General features: G+C 40.1%; 1 long non-coding RNA gene across 1 annotated transcript in view; it reads left to right on the plus strand.

Annotated features, from left to right (window-relative positions):
* Window positions 1-3,496: 3,496 nt before the first annotated feature.
* LOC117448396 (uncharacterized) overlaps window positions 3,497-17,013 on the plus strand; it is a 52,852-nt gene continuing 39,335 nt past the window's right edge. Inside the window, exon 1 of the long non-coding RNA XR_004552330.2 lies at window positions 3,497-3,852. This is a non-coding gene — a long non-coding RNA (uncharacterized lncRNA). The remainder of the gene's footprint in view (window positions 3,853-17,013) is intronic.

Raw genomic sequence — 17,013 nt, forward strand, 5'->3', positions numbered from 1 at the left:
ACCAACCTTACCCTAACATGTATGAAAATGGATGTTATTAAGGGCTGTAAATATAATAAGCCTATGTCTAAAATGAACAACATTGTTAGGAGATTTAAACTATACAGCGATTCTGCACTGCGGTCACTCAGCCGTCTCTCGAGTTTGTTTTTTCAAATCAGCTGCTCTTCATTCCTGCTATAGGAAACTGACACTCTTGGACTCGGTTCTAGTTTGACTTCTACCAGATATAAAATGAAGTACTTTTGCTGTGTACTTTGTGAGTAATCCTCTGTCAGAGTCCCCTCCTTAGTACATAATGCATGTTTTTATGTCTTTGATGAATGATAACAAATATAATTTTACCATTACTTCTTAACGAAATTGATACTGTTTGACTTTTTATTAGTTAGCCTACTACTTACAATACGTTGAAGTACTTCTACTATGTATTTTTTGAGAAATACTCTGTCAAAGTCCCCTGCTGAGAACAAAATCAAGCCACTTCTGCTAAGTTTGATGAGGGAATTCTTTTTTATTGCCATTAGTTCTTCGTGAGATTGATCCTGTTGGACTCAGTACTACTGAAACTACCCCCACAAGTACTATGAAGTACTTGCTGTGTGCTTTTCCAACAATCCTCTGTCAATGTCCCCTCCTGAGTACAAGAATGCATGTTTCTCTGCTATTTTGAATAAGCGTTAAAAAACCTTTCTTCATGAGACTGATATTGTTGGACAGAGTATTTTAAGAGGATGGTAGACTGCACACTGACCCACTCTGTCACTCTTGTTGGCCTCTTGATGATGCTGCTTTCTTTTAATATATGATTATTTCTCAGCGGCTAATTCGTCACAGATTCTTCAGTCTCATCAGCCTCATCCTTCCATCAGTCCCAGTCAACGCATCAGCCTCCAGCACACTTCCAGTGTCTGACTCCTATGGTATTGTCCTGATGCTGTAAGGGTGATGCCCCATGATCACACAGTGCCAAGGACCTCATATTATGTCTGTCATTAATGTTACATCACCCATTATAACAATTTGCTTTCCTTTTTCTCTTCTCTTAACTGAATAGCCCTGTCTTTAAGTATAATACAATGTAAAGTCCTTTTCCTGCACCATTTTAAGGCTTAAAAACAGGCATTTTTACTGTATGTGTTTGGAGAAATGACACAATTAATGGCCCAGAATTGTACTTTATAAACTCGGAATCTTGTGGTGCTTGAAGAATTACACACTGGTTAAGCCGGCCAGGTTATATATGCCTTTTTTGGAGCCCTTTGTTGCAATATTTATTAAAATGTCAGTAGTTATTTAAACAAACCACTATCTGAGGATAATACAAGCAACCATAAAACACCCTTTACTATAGCCATTGAAGCCCATGAAGAATTTATCCTTTCACAAATCTTTTCAACGTAAATTAAAATTAAAAATATTCTTCATTTGCAGTATTTTTTTAAAAAAGTGTTCAGAAAGACTACATCAATTATATATGTATATATATATATATATATATAATATCAATATTTGTATTGACTAACCAAAGTCAATTTAAATAGCGGGCAAAAATGGGTTAATTGCCATGCATGTGGTGTTTGTATAGTTTTACGTTCAATTACAACTATTTTAGGCAGAAAAACGTATATTGACTAACCCTTTTTTAATAATTTACTATAATTTAGAAAGGATTTTGTGAGAAATCATTTCAAAAGTAAACTTATTTTTCATTTTATATTTAAATTTGAAATGTTTGCACACAACATTATTAATTTATACATTTTTATCAATTTTTTAAAATGATGAACCCATTTATTTTTAATGTATTTCCTTGAGGCTGGGGAAGATATCCAGCATGTAGTTCAACATGCAAATGTTCTAATGCAAGTAAGTATAAGTATAACATGGAAAAGTAAACGTTTCATAGGAGGATGTGGATTTATTTTCTCTCACCTTGTAATTACACAATCAAACAATCTATAATTTAGCTATGGCCTTCACTCACAAAAAAACATTTTGTTGAATTGGACACATTTTTCGAAGGTCTATTGATTGACATGCAATGACTGGGACTGAAGGAAGAATCTGCGAGGAATGAACTAGGAGCAGAGAAATAATCATATATTAAAAGACAGCAGCATGCCAGCATCATAAGATGCCAACAAGAGTGACAGGGTGTGTCAGTGTGCTGAATGATAGCCCAGCTATCCAGGCCAGACTCTAAAGACTTTCCAAGGTGTAAAATGCTGCTGCCGGAGTACTGACTGGAAGTATTGCTGATATCATGTCTACCATCCTCTTAAAATACTCTGTCCAACAATATCAGTCTCAGGAAGAAAGGTTTTTTTTTTAACGCATATTCAAAATAGCAGAGAAACATGCATTATTGTACTCAGGAGGGGACATTGACAGAGGAGTACTGGAACAGTACACAGTAAGTAGGCTACTTCATAGTACTTGTGGGGGTAGTTTCTCTAGTACTGAGTCCAACAGGATCAACCTCACGAAGAACTAATTGCAACAAAAAATAATTCCCTCATCAAACTTAGCAGAAGTGGCTTGATTTTGTTCTCAGACTTTTGTTCTACTCTTTGACAGAGTATTTCTCAAAAAATACACAGTAAAAGTACTTAAATGTATTGTAACTAAAACAAAGTCAAACAGTATCAATTTCATTAAAAACTAATGGTAACATTATATTTGTATCATTCATCAAAGATAGCATAAAAACATGCATTATGTAGGCTACTATGGAGGGTACTTTGACAGAGGATTACTCACAAAGTAGGCTACACAGTAAAAGTAGGCTACTTTATTTCTGGTAGAAGTCAAACTAGAACCGAGTCCAACAGTGTCAGTTTCCTTAAGAACTTGTGGTAAAACATATTTGTATCACTCGTCAAATATAGCAGGAATGAAGAGCAGCTGATTTGAAAAAACTCGAGAGTTTAAATCTCCTAACAACGTTGTCCATTTTAGACAGAGGCTTATTATATTTACAGCCCTTAATAACATCCATTTTCTGGGCTCAATATGTGTCTTGGCCGTTTTCGTTGTGATCGCTAAATTCACCTTGTATAATATTATCACCGCTTTTGTTTTGAAATCACTTCCGTGAGTTTCGCCCCGCCCCTCGCTCCAATGACCATTAGACCATTTAGTAAGGTAAAAAGCAAAAAGCAAAAAGGCCTCTCAAACGCTCTTCCGTTTACGTGTTTAATAAAGAAAAACAATTGGACGGTAGATACACGGATTGTTTATACAGCAATATTTGATAATATACACGATACATAGGCCTATACAAAATGAACAAAACAAAAAATACTGCATGGTTTTACATTTCCTTGAATGTGATGATTTCATGGTTGAAAAGCAAACACTATTTTAACTGTGAAAAGATATAACAGGAAGTTGTATATTTATGCTAGTTAGCATAACAGCGTTGGCCACAGGGGTTTACGAGGACCGTCCCTCCCATGAAGACGCAACCTGACACCGCCTCCTCCTCCCGCCTGCTCGCTGAGGAGGGCCGTCCCGGAGAACAGCCCTCGGTGCTCCTCTTGCATTGGACACTGCCCCACAGCTCATTACTATTCAGCGAGCAGGTTAGCAGGTTTAGCCTCTTCAGCATCTGGTACCCGCTCTCTTTAAATAGCTACGTTGAAACCGCTAGCCTCTATTTTTTTGTTATCCGAGTTGCTTGTTTGCTTTGTATCCAGAGGCAGTTTGTGAAAAAGACACGTTTAGGTTCAGACAACGTGACTGCATGCCATGCACGACGAGAGTCGCTAACGGTGGATGCCTGAAAGCAGCAGCAGCAGCAGCAACGGAGGCTGAAAAGGACCGGTGGTTGAAATCAACGGAGATTTGGTGAGCCTATGAAACCATATTTTGTATGCATCAAAATGATCTCTTTGCATGGTGTTTTGGGGAGCATACACAGCTAGTTAAACAGATCTTTGTGGCACTGATAAAGAGGCAGGCATCATTCTCCCAGTGTCTGAGGCCATCGGCTCTTTACACCCCCTCTGCCTGGCCGGAGATGCTTTGTATCCGTTGACCTGCCTTAAGATCCTAAACATAATTGTTCGTTCTACACCTGACCATGGTCATCAGTTTTGCAACACATGTACACTTTCACAACTGTGGATACTTGTCTTAGCCAAGCCTTACTTAAGTCCCTAATTTAATCGTTTCAGGGTTTTATTTGTATTGTATTATAAGTAGGCTACCAATGCCTGACTTTGAAGTCATATCCTGGAGTTCACAGGGCGAGAAAGCCCTCCATATTTTATAACCAAAACTCTTCGCAAAGTGTTTTCCTTAAAACGTAGGTGTACGGAAAACATGCACTTTCCCTCGAAATCTACTTTAATGTGTTTACATTTTGGTCCCAAATGACGGACACATGATTAAATGCAGTGACTTGGTTAGAGCCTGACATTTAAAGCATCCCTCCCTACTTTCTTTCATGCTGTCTTTCCTCCTATTTGATCTCCCTTATCTTCCTCCAGTCATCTTTCCTCCCCTCTTTGTGCTCTGCAGGTTTTTACCTCTCTTCCCTCCATACCTCTTAACTTCACTAACGTCACTCCTTTTTCCCCCCTTCATTGATTTGCCTGCCGGCGTTGCTAAGAGACAACAGCAGTCTGAGTGCAGTGAAGGATAGAGTAGATGGAGGGGCAGCTACGCCTAAAGGAGGTGAATATTGTAAGAGGAGAGTCTCTTCACTTCTTCAGTTGCTCCCTAACATTTTAATGTGCGTACAGTTCCTAATAGATTCAGTTAAGGCCGTTTAATAAACATTCATCTTCCCATCTGATCCTAACTGGACAAGGAAACCGTGTGAACTATAGGTGGAGAGGTAATGCTAAAACATGCTTTTTGCAAATTACAAGTAGATGTCTCTAGAGCTCACAAAAAAAGTTGTTGCACACTGAGCCTCGCCCTGAAGGTCAAACAATTCTGTTTGGTTTTCGCATGGACCAACATGGAAATAAACAAAACAGAGATGAACAACAATCTGTTTTCATTCATTGTAACATGGCAACTGAATAATATGTCTATTTTTTACGATTATTAATTGTATTTTAAAGTAGGAAAATATTGCAATATATCTATCACAATCTACCAGAGACATCTTAAATTCCCTAAAATGATTAAGCCAATATTGAAGTTGTACATTACATTTTCTGATGATTGGATAGCCAATAGAGAGCCACAGTGACGCGTCGTAAAACCCCGAAGTAAGCTTCTTCCGGTTCCCTCGACAAAAACGCAATGCAATTTCTCCATAGGATTTTGGAAAATAGCTGGAAATAAGGTCTGTGGTTGACACATATTTAAGAGACGGATCACGTTTTGTTCAGTCGGATAATCTCCACATGTCTACCCTACTTTTAGAATTTTCGAATCATAAATCTAAGCGATAGATTTATGATCCTATGGAGAAATTGCATTGCTTTTTTGTCGAGGGAACTGGAAGAAGCTTACTTCCGGGTTTTAGGACGCGTCACTATGGCACTCTATTCATCAACTAGTAATTGTAACCCTATGAGTGCATGTCCTTTTCAGATAAGATAATGTAGCGAAGGCCAAGCGGAACTCGAGGCAGCGAATCTCATGCACTATGACACAGTAACACACACACACAACCCTTGTAGGCCTATATGAGATACCTTTTTATAACAGTACAACCACAAGGACTATTTCATTATTTATAAGGATGTGACACAGGACTCCACTTTATGAGTTGTCCTTCTCTGTAACCACAAAAAGTTACAATGGACCACGATAGAGATGTGTCACACAACATCAGTGGCATCGGTGTTGGATATATAAAAAAGAAACAAGAATGCAATCAAAATGTACACTGGAAACGAGTGCCTTGAAACTAGGCTTCTTCTATAACCCATATAAATGACTAATAAGCAATGATAAAAAGAAGTACAGACTTGTATGTGAAATATCTCAAGCTGTTTTGTCAGAAAACGATGCGCCCATGCAGATTGTTGTACCTAAAGTAAGGAGTTGATTGAGAAATTACATTTGCATTGCCTTCTAAGGGAAAAGCATTTCCAGTTGGTTGTCTTTTAAGTGAACTTACTATCACTGTGCTGGTGATCACACAGCATACCTTAACTTGTGTAAAAAGGTCCCCATATTTACCCGCACGACATCGCTTCATCCTCTGAGGCTTAAATGTAAGCAGGGACATTCTCGATCTAGCTTAGTAATGCACTGTGAGGAGTGTCATAGCCTTTAACCTGGCCTCCTCGTTAAATCATCTAACTGTTAGAAATAAACAGGAAAGTCGGCAGACCGTCACTCGGGGAAGTAAAATCAAAGACAACGAACCACTCTCGATATCGTGTGTTATAGTTGTACAGTGAGGCTCCCCTTGGACGCACCTCACCCCTCCACTGTTTCTATGAACTCCCTCACCTCAGGTCGCAGGGGCTCTAACTTTCTACACTGTTAACATTTTCTACAAAATGTCACTTTTAGGACCTTGTTAGTGCCTTTATATGTTTTTGATAAAGGGATTGTAAATGCATTGTTTGAAACACAACATTTGTGTCAAAAGTTCATATTGTCATTTTTGGCTTTCAACGCGAGCAGCACCAACGCAGGCCTGGTTTTGTGATAATTGCCAATATAAAACATAAACCCCTTCTATTGTAATTATGTGTGTAAAGACATTGTGCATTAACATAGGCTAACGTAACACTGCAGACACATCAAGTGGTCTGAATCCATTGCTTTAAATCTAGTCTCTACAAATAATTTTTGGCGTGAAACCTTAAATCTACCATTTAATCAAAGGGATCATGTCCTCACGGTTGTTTTGGAGAACTTTATCAACCTCTTACTTATCTACAAGCCATGTTAAACTGTTTAGTCCAGGGGTGGGGAACCTCCGGCCTCCGGGCCGCATACGGCGAGACCATTTGATACGGCCCTCGAGGTAATTTATAAACACACGCAAAAAGAATAAATAAAATAAATCTAGACCGCAAAATAATTAAACAAGCGAGTGCCTGTTTTTCCTGGACAAGGACAGGTTCCTTGAACACAACACGAGCCTAACGTGTCATCACGACGTATATGTCTCGACTGAAAGGGGTGTAGACCGGGTGTAGAGTGCTGACGGAGTGTGTCATTCAAGCTCGGATCTAAAGGCTTCTCAATTCTCTAATTTCCCCTCCTCGACTCCTATCCTCGACTCCTATCCTCGTGTCTTAGTCCCGCCCACAGGAGATGCGAGCGGAGGAGTCGAGGAGGGGAACCGAGGAGAGAGGAGGGGAAGCAGCGGGCGGTTAGAGAAATGAGAACTCCTCTCCTCTGAGCGGTCATTTTAAAGAGACTTCCGTTAATGATGACAGAAGGCACAGCAGCCCTCTGTCTGATGGACAGATGTGTTCATGATGACTTATATATTTACTCTGATTCATTCACAGTGCGGTATAATGAGACAATAACAGGCTACAGATGCGGACATATACACACACACACATATATTTATATAAATATATACAATTTCAGAATCAAACAAGTATGAGAGCACTCTCATAATAACGTTACACAATCAGAGACTGGATATATCCCCCCCCCTCTCTCTGGTCGCTGAAATGGGGAAATGAAATGACGGGCCAAAAGTTGTATTTACAAGTATTAAAAGTGAGCATAGGACACCAAACCAACTGAGACCCGTCTGTCCGCCGCATCTACGCACTGTACAACACACACACCTACACATACCACACACACACACACACACCTACACACTGTACCACACACACAGAGCTCCTAAAGCATAATCAGGCTACAGCCGTTGTGTATTTTATTATGCGAAGCACTAAATGGTCTTTGAAAAATATCGACTCTTTGTTTGTTGTTTCTTCAACATTTAAAAAAAATCCCCCGGACCCCCCTAGTGGAGGTTAGGTCCCCCCCGACTTAAGTCATGTTCACATGGATAGGAAACTAAATACATTTGCACACATCTTGTGTCCATATCTTTCTGTGTTGGTGGTCATGCCACACCGTGCACGTGCATGCATACGTGAGTCATGGTGAGATATCTGGATTAAGAGGTTGCTTTTTCTTTGCACAGCATGAAAGAAAGGCCAAATTAATGGGCTGTGATTTTAGTTTTTTTAAGCAGAGGTTAAGTTCAATAATTTGTACGGCCCTCGGAGGATGTTGTAAACATTGAAATGGCCCTTGAGAGGAAAAAGGTTCCCCACACTGGTTTAGTCACACTGCTGACAAGAATACTGGATAAATCAGCACAACGTTCTGCACACAGATTTCGAAAGCTAGATGTAAACAACTGATTTGCCAAGTAGACATTTTTTACATTTTTTTTTTTCCTTGATTTATCTTCAGACCAGATTACACTTCTTGCATTAGAACAATTTGTGACAAGCTACCATCCAGGTTGAACAGCCACTGCAATGCTTGTAATGTATTCACAGCGAGAATATCTAAGGGTTTGTCTATAAACTAATACAAACGCATTAGTACTGTTGTCGATCCACGTTAATAAATATGGTTTATTTAGCAATCTGTATTTTGTTCTGCCGTCACTTTGCTAGCTAGCTGGCTAACAGTTGCAATGGTCAATTCAGTGAGGGCGCAGCTGTTTTCCCCAATCTCAGATGTATAGCCTAGTTATAGTTGTGACTATCAGCCTGGTGGTATAGTGGAATAGTACTGATCAACTGTGCCTAGAGGATGAATTGTGAAACTCGCATCACTTTACTTTTCGTTGAGCACCATCATCAGGTCAAAATAGTAACTTGTCCAATACTTTGGTAATATACCTACCTGAGCAGGCCTATACAGAAAACAATCTTTTTTGAAGGATTACAAATTATAAACCTACAACACACGCATATAGAGGAAAAGGCTCAAGCTTGGCGTCTAACACAGAACATAAGACATCAGCTGGCAGACTAAGCATGGAGCCAAGTGGTTGCTAATAGGATTCACACGCACACGCACACACACACGCACGCACACACACACACACACACACACACACACACATTACACTACATTCTGAGAATACTGAGGACAGAGTTAAAGTGTAAATCCCCTCTGTTGAATGCACTTAGTCTTCTCAGCATTGCCCACAGACTCAGTACAACATTTCCTATTACTGTGTTGACTACAAAAACCTAATCTTATCACGCATACATTAACACAAATATAATTTGTTGCAGTGTTAGTTTGGATTAGCCCAAGCTTTGATATAAGTGCAGTGAGTGTTCTAAACAATGTACCATCATTAAGCAGGTGTCTGCATCCTTGACTAAGAAACATGCCAAATGCAAAAACTCCAAAGTCCATCAACTTTAGCTGCAATTAAGTGCATTGCACAGCAATTTCTTGTCAATTTAAGGAGTTTGAAGTCCGAATAAGTTCTTAAACTTACAAACTTCTTTCTGGAACCTTCCTCTGGGCACTGTGTGTGTACTCATTTGGCTGTGGCAGCAGATTGAGTGCTTAATGAGCTGAATACATGGTGTGATGGGCATCCAGTTTACACACTGCCTTGAGGCAAAAGCCCCCCAGTGATGCTAAGTTTATGGGCTCTCAGAGAGACTTGATACCGAAAGGCACAAAGGCTGATTTCACAATGCGGGGGTGGGGGTATTATGTCAAAGCCCTCTAGCTTGTAAATCCATGCGGTAACACCGGAAATGAATAGGACACGACTTGATGTGCGTTTTCTCCACACTTGCACACACAGACACGTACGCAAATAAACACACACACATAATCCAATCATCTTAAACTACTTACTGTAAATGTGTTTAATTCTCTCTCTCACACACATACACGAAAACACTCTATCCTATCATTGTAAACTACTTAACATGCTCACACGCGTTTAACTCCTTTATCCACAAGGGTATTTGAATCAGATCTAAATACCACTGAGTGTAAAGCCAAATACATCCTAGTACTTTGCACTGTGTTCATATTGATGTGATTTATTGGAAATCAATTAGGTCTGCCTTTTAATGCCTTCTAATCTGCACTTGTCTGCCACACAATTGACGGTTATCTGCAATCGTATTTTTTGTCTAATAATTGTTCCAGCAGAAATCCCTACGCTCGACAAACCATCTGATTAGATAACAAAGTAAATGTCAGTCCCTTCGTGTATACTCCATTTGCCTAGTTACTAATCAATGGCATCAATTAGTCCCGATTATGGCACACACAATTATCGATGGTAGAGGCTTCTACCACTTTGGGCTAATGAAGCAGAAAGTGGGGCAAGTTGGTGTAAATGAATACAATCTCGTCTTTTTTTAAACAGACTCATTATGTCATACAAATCCAATTTTAGTCGCCCTCTTCAACAAAGCACTTTGAAAAAAGAAATGATCTAGCAAATACAAATCAAGAAAATATCTTTCCAGACAATAGTGTCTTCATTTCCAATATGGTCTTATTACCTCATGGTTTAGATCAGGGGTGGGGAACCTCCGGCCCCCGGGCCGTATACGGCCCGCGAGACCATTTGGTATGGCCCTCGAGGTAATTTATAAACACACGCAAAAAAGAAAAAAAATTAAGAAATCTAGACCGCAAAATAATTAAACAAGCGAATACTTGTTTTTCCTGGCAAAGGTCATGGTCCTTGAATACAACACGAGCCTAACGTGTCATCACGTGTTATATGTCTCGTCTAACAGGGGTGCAGTTCTGACGGAGAGCACCAGAACGCCGCTCCGGGACTTTAAAAAATTGCAGCACCCATAAGGAGCCGTACACATGCCGCAGTTTCTGCGTGGCTGTGTCTTTAGTTGAAGGCCCAGTGGCGATCTGTTCATCTGTAATACTGAGCATATAGTCAATAACTGTGTTGTTATTAGCATCTGGTTAGCTAGCTATGCTAACGAATATGAGAAGCTTTTTCTCCAACCAGTGAGGTAAAGGCACATCTTTAAAATAAAACCAGGTATAAAACCAGGTATAAAATACTATATGACAGTAAAAACAAGTTGTTATTAATAAACAAGAATACAGTTTAAAAGGAGTGATTTGGAAAATATTCATAAAGAAAAAGTAAATCTGCTTACAGTTCTGTTTCATCTGGGTGTTGAGAGATGTATCCATAGATCTCTTCATTTTGCTCTCAAAGTGCACCAGATTGATGCTTTCAACTTCCCGGAGCATGCCCCCCCGGACCCCCCTAGAGGAGGTTAGGTCCCCCCCCCCCCCCACACTTAAATCATGTTTACATGGATAGGAAACTAAATACATTTGCACACATCTTGTGTCCATATATTTCTGTTTGGTGGTCATGCCACAACCGTGCACGTGCATGCATACGCGAGTCATGGCAAGATATCTGGACTAAGAGGTTGCTTTTTCTTTGCACAGCATGAAAGAAAGGCCAAATTAATGGGCTGTGATTTTTGAGGTAATAATTTGTACGGCCCTCGGAGGATGTTGAAAACATTGAAATGGCCCTTGAGAGGAAAAAGGTTCCCCACCCCTGGTTTAGATCAACATTATGAAGTGCCACACTCACTCCATTTTAGGGGCAAGAGTCAGACAAGAAGATTCAACACCACTCTTATAATGATGTGTTTAATATGAAGCTGACCGTCATTCCGTCAAGACTGGAAATGAAAACTGCTACCGTGGCTGTTTCTGAAGGTAAAAAGCCTTTCATGAAGACTCTACCTGGAACACTTTCAAACGGTTCAACTTAGACCCCAACATAAAAGGGTCTTAAAAAAAAAAGGGATACATTTAGTACCACAGATAAATATTTATTTATAGAACTTTCATCTAGACCAGGGATGGGCAACTTGGATGGTGGTGGGGGCCACATAATGTATGTACTGGCCACCAGGGGGCCTCAGATTAACTTGGAACACACACACAAATTGCATGTATTGTATTTAATTGTAGTTGTCTAATTTGAACCTAGCTAAGACACTCTATTGTTCCTCAGCGCCGCTCTCCCTCCCTCCCGCTGAAATTATGAATGAAAAGTGTATTGTAATCATAGATAACACGACAGGGTCCGTGACAGTTTGTTTTCATCTGATTTCAAATAAACAAAGTCTTGGTTTTTAGAATATTAAATTTATTTCGCCAAATTCAGATGATAAATACAACTTTGAAGCTTGTAACCACACAAGTGGTAACTTAACGTCACAGCAGGCATAACAACAGCCGGTGTTTCTTGTGAGTGTTTCCCCGGGAAACAAACACAATACACACAAACGCGTCACAGATTATTTTGCGGTATTTGGCTTCCGAACAAAATCATGTACGCAGCTCGCGACGTAACTAGGAGTCTAGTGGACCGTATCAATACTAAAAGTAAAAAAAATATTTTTTTAATTAATTACGTTGTTTATACATTAATCTGAGGGAGTATGCGACCCCCGGGCCGCCATTTGCCCATCCCTGGTCTAGAGTCTAGACCCTACCCAGAAGGTTCTAACAAACATGCTTTCAACACTTGTTGAAGAGCAGTTTCTTCCACAAAGGGTTCTTAAAAAAAATATTTTTCAGAAGCCAATATTTCTGGATGGAACCTCAGTCCTTTTGGTAAAACCCTTTCGGAACCTTTATTTCCACTAGCTGACAAGCTATCTACTTACATGCTAACCAACCAGGTAGGGTGCAAAATATAACTTTTGGTCCATTGGCCAAATGCCCAGTCAATATTCAGACTTTTTAGGCTGCTCTACCACTCACTTGCAAATTCTACCAGCATTCGACTGGTAAATTGTGCTAATGTTGTACCCTGAAGCCAAGGAGATGCTATGGGCTAAGCTTTTTTCTATTTTCTTTGAACTGTGCTGTTTCAAGATGGCTTGCTATTCAATGGTCAATAGAGCAAACTCTACAAATCTACATATTGCTCCATTGTAATGAAGCAATTTGCTTTCTTAAATGCCGGCTTGACAAGGTTTATGGTAGAGCTGTAGTTTTACAGTCTGTTATGTGTATTATGTGAGCTGTAGAAGTAAAGTCGTTTTTTGGTCTGCTCTATCTGTCTGTCTTTCTCTCTCTCTGCTTTTTAAAAAGCAAACTTGAGGCAACTGAAATGGTGACCGTTTGATGTATTTCATAAGAGTACCAAGTGGTCCAAAAGCACCAGTAAATAATATTAAAATGCAGTCAGTTAACTGCTGCCCCTCAAGACCAACAACATTGGAAACACTCAGCAAAACACAATGAGCAATCCAGCATTTCCCCGCTTGCTAAAACCAATGCCCAAATACCAGATAAGATTTCCAGGCAGTCACATGCTTTGCACTGCAGAGGGTACTCGGTCATTCGAACACGGCCAAATAAAAATAATTATAGATCTTGCTCACATGCCCAATGTTGAGTCCAGAACCAATGATAGCCATCACATCAGTAGAAATCTGCAGTGCTGGGACTCAGAAGCCCTTTCCAATCTTGTCTAATAACCAGGTTAATTGTATACCTTGGGAGCAGAGGTTTAATAGAGCCACACAAACCTATCTGGGTTAGCCTGTTTTTCTTCTTGCCTCTTCATTTTTCACTCTCCATTCCTCTCCTCTCCGCTCCTCTCCTTCGCATCTTTCCTCTCTGAAATGTTTAATGATACAGTCCCTGTCTCCTTTGGTCCAGAGGCATTTCAAACTGGGTAAACACACAGGTCATCTTATTGAAACCGCCTCAAAAACGTTTCTTTATCACTTTCTCTCTGCCTGTCGATTGCCTTTATCATTACTCACAACTGGAGATAGCTCAATTGCACAAGACCCAGCATATTCACAGAATAAATCACCTTAGGAGACAGAATTGAAGTGTCAGAATAATCAATCAATCAATGTTTATTTATATAGCCCAATATCACAAATGTTACATTTGTCTCAGTGGTCTTCACAGTTTGTACAGAATATCAGTATGACAATACGACACCCTCTGTCCTTAGTCCCTCTGTCCTTAGTCCCTCTGTCCTTAGACCCTCACATCGTACAAGGAAAAACGTCCAGACAAAACCCACAGTTTAAAGGGAACATGGGAGAAACCTCAGGGAGAGCAACAGAGGAGGGATCCCTCTCCCAGGACGGACAGACGTGCAATAGATGCCATATGTAAATCGAAGAGATAATACATTTACAACATAGGTAGTCCAAATGTTTGGAAATGCATGTGTGTATAATAAGAAGATGAATCCACGAGGATGTCAGCAATCCTGTGGGAGCCTTCAGGGAAGTAGTATGATGATGTCAGGCAGGACCGCAGAGACAGGTTCAGCCACGACTCGAAGTCCAGGACTCAGATCCAGTGCTCAGGATAGAGGATCCAGGACACACGACCACAGCAACAGGATTAGCCTCGACTCAGGATCCCGGCGTAGATATGGACACAAAAAAGAGATTTGGGGGAAACTGGGTTAATCGGAGCATGAGAGTACACAGGTACAAACAGCCAGAAAGACAGAGCAAGGTGCCCCCCCAACAGTCCGAGCCTATAGCAGCTAAACTAACGTGTCTACATATATATAATGTTATCTTAAAGCTGTCTGCAGATAATGCGAATGTTGCGCTATCAAAAAGTGGCTTTGTCACAAACAGCTGTTATCTCATTGGTTGCACTTTAAAATGTCAGTTGCAATCAAGTTCATATTTTGAATTGATGGCGCAACAGGCAGCAGTGAACATAATTCGTAGTGTAACAGTTAAGGCACTCAAATACCGGCATACTTTAAATACGAAAATAAATAACTTTTCTGTGCTGCCAGACATTGATCATGGCATTTGTTCACTGGTTATGTTTGTTTGATCTTTTGCTCTCTATGATCATATCTATGTGCAGTTGTATCTCTACCTAGTGCGTCATCAAACTAGAGGAACATTCCACTTGACAGCACGAGGACAGTCTCCAGGTAGCGCGATGAGCAGGGCTCTTGGCTAACCTTTTCCCCCATCCTCCCGGAACCGTCCCGAAATACAATCTAAGCCGTCCCGAAATTAATGTGGACCGTCCCGAATTTAAAATGTTAGTTTTTCTACATTATCATTAGTTAAAATCATTCAAAGTGACCTTTAACATAAAGTGACCTTTAACATAAAGTGACCTTTAACATAAATAAAACATCATACAAATCATTAGATGATAATTCATCAACCTTTTTATTTGAGTAAATCATTCAATCACATAAACAAAGTCAAAATATATTTAAACAAACACACAAACGAGAAAATTACTCTAATATTGAATCCAATCAAGTCCCATCCAATTAACTAAACAATCCAACACTGTCCTGAAGACAGAACCCAGAGTAACCACTAACACAGTCAGGAGACCTTTACGAACGGCCCCGCCCCCTCGCACACATTATACACAATAGTAGCATCTTCGTATGTTAGCAGTGTATGTTCGTCCTACCTGTCTACAGACTGACTGTGCAGTTAAGTCCATGTGTTCTTTAACACCTACTAAAGCCTCCTTTTTGTTCTAAATAGGTGGTACGAAGGTAGACAGCCATCCCTTACATCGGATCACTGGAAATCCGAGGGCTTTGTTCTCTCGGGATTATGATAATGTCTTTGAATGTCCTGTCCCCACCTGGGAGCCAGTCATTATAGCTCTTCCACTTTACTTGCAATCACATTTAGAGCTTTGAAAACGGCCCATCCCTGGATGTTCAGCTAGCAAGCAGTTTACAGTTCTGATGCTCATAGTGACAACTTAGTGTTCTATTCTATCTAGCCTATGGCTCTCTCACATGCTCGCTCAACAGCACACTTGGTATGCACTAAGCTACACAAGTCATCATTCTCAATCCATTTGTTTTGTTCCAATAACCAGAAAAGACAAACTACTTCAAATCCAAACGATACCAAATTATAATTATTACTAATACCATGGCTCTGATCTGAGAAGAGATGAGGAATATGTTGTCACCAACAAATGCTCAAGTCATTGTCTTTTTCTAAACTGCTTTTCAGTTATTTTGACTCTCTGAATATGCCACTGGTTCTGTTCTTCAAGTTTATAAAAAGTACCTCTTTTCTTCCTCTCTCTGTTGTCCCTGACAGGAGTTCTTTCCAGTGTTCACTTCATCTCGTTTTCCTGCCAGTATCTGTCAGATATGTGTGTCTCTTCTCACCTTCGCTTCCCTTTGTGGTGCGAGACAGAGCACCCAAGGGACGGAATAAGGACGAGCAAAGGGATCCCTTCTGCTCTCTTTCTGAGAGACGTGTAGGACCAAGGCCTACTTAATCGACTTTCCCTAAAACAGAGGCTGCTCGCTCTGAGCCACTACCTGACTTGAATGTAAGATGTACTCATTAGTTTACCGTGATAAAGATGGCAATTTCAACAAAATGATGTGGAGGCAGATTGGATTTAATAGTTATGCCCCCTTCACATTACTTTATGTCTTCCTGGCAGAGCACACAATTAGCACCATTTACCAGACACATGTTGATTAAATATGCAAGTGGCTAGTAGATAAATGTTAAACATCTTCTGGCCGGTGGACAGGAAAAGTTAGTTTTGCACACTGGTTTCTGATAACAAATGGTAACAACTTTCTGTACAATGTGACCAATACAATGTTTTGAACATTGCCTCAACCCTTTAAGAATGAATCACAACTATGACATTTAGACAGAGGATGTAAGGCAAACCTCCCTAAACATTGGAAGCTTGAGGCCCCTTAAAAATTCAGCAAAACCTCTTAGGCCCATTCCTGTCTCATCTTGTCATGGACATAAGCCTATAAATAAAGAGACAACCCCAGGCAGACGCACAGAGCTGGAAGCAGGTCATATATTAAGTTAATGCTGTTTCAGTGTAACAACACTGCATTTTGATTGAACACATGTGAGTACATCTAAATGTACCCACACAGTATACTAAATGCAGCCTTTTGCTGTTGACAAAAGGTTTGAGGCAAATTAAATCAGCACTTTATTATACCATAATAGCCAATGTTGTTTTTATTATAGCAATTAGGGCGTATGGCTTATATTTATGAAACCCCGCGCACTTAATGTG

The sequence above is a fragment of the Pseudochaenichthys georgianus genome, chromosome 6, assembly GCF_902827115.2.
Source record: "Pseudochaenichthys georgianus chromosome 6, fPseGeo1.2, whole genome shotgun sequence".
Lineage (NCBI taxonomy): Eukaryota > Metazoa > Chordata > Actinopteri > Perciformes > Channichthyidae > Pseudochaenichthys > Pseudochaenichthys georgianus.